This window comes from Myotis davidii, unplaced genomic scaffold, assembly GCF_000327345.1.
Source record: "Myotis davidii unplaced genomic scaffold, ASM32734v1 scaffold174, whole genome shotgun sequence".
Lineage (NCBI taxonomy): Eukaryota > Metazoa > Chordata > Mammalia > Chiroptera > Vespertilionidae > Myotis > Myotis davidii.
The window spans coordinates 1424480-1425204 of record NW_006289087.1 but is presented as its reverse complement, the minus strand read 5'-3'; positions in this window follow the sequence as shown (position 1 = coordinate 1425204).

Here is a 725-nt window from a genome sequence, read left to right as displayed (position 1 = left end):
GGCCCTGGGCTGGGCCTGGGTGGTGACAGGGAGGAGAGAGAGGGAGGGAGGGAGGCAGGTCACACCCCTCGCCCTCCTGGGAGCTCAGCAGCCAGACAGGTCCCTGGGCCTGAGGAGGGGCTGTCTAGAAAGGGCACAAAGGCCGTCGGTACCCCGGCTTGGGCCTCTGGCCGCTGCTGTCTGGCGGCTCAGTGATAACTTTAGTGCCTGCTGAATTCCGCTGGCCCTGGCCAGCCCTCGTCCATGGAAAAGCCGGTCTACACTGTGAAAAGGTGAGGCCCTCGAGCCAGCCCGGCCGCTGGAGGGGCTGTCTAGAAAGGGCACAAAGGCCGTCTGTACCCCGGAGAAGAGGTAGGCATCTCATTCTCCGCTCCACCCTGTCTCCCAGGGATGGAGCAGGGGTCCCTGGTGTGTGGACTTTGAGCCCGTTCCTTGCTGCAATAAATCAATAAAATATATATTTTTTAAAAAGCTGGATGTGTGTGACAAGGATAGATAACTGGAAATAACCAAAATATAAACAATCACATGATACTACTCCTAAGACTCAAAAGAGAAATTGTATACACTCCTCCGTTCCCATTGCACCCTGAGGAAAGACGCCCATTTCAGTTGCAGGGTAATTCTCTCTTTGTCTTATTGATCAGGGTCACCCTTCGGCCCACAGCGCTCACCCGAAGTCCCCGAGGTCCAGGGTGTGCAGCTCCAGCTGGGGCTCGCCCTGC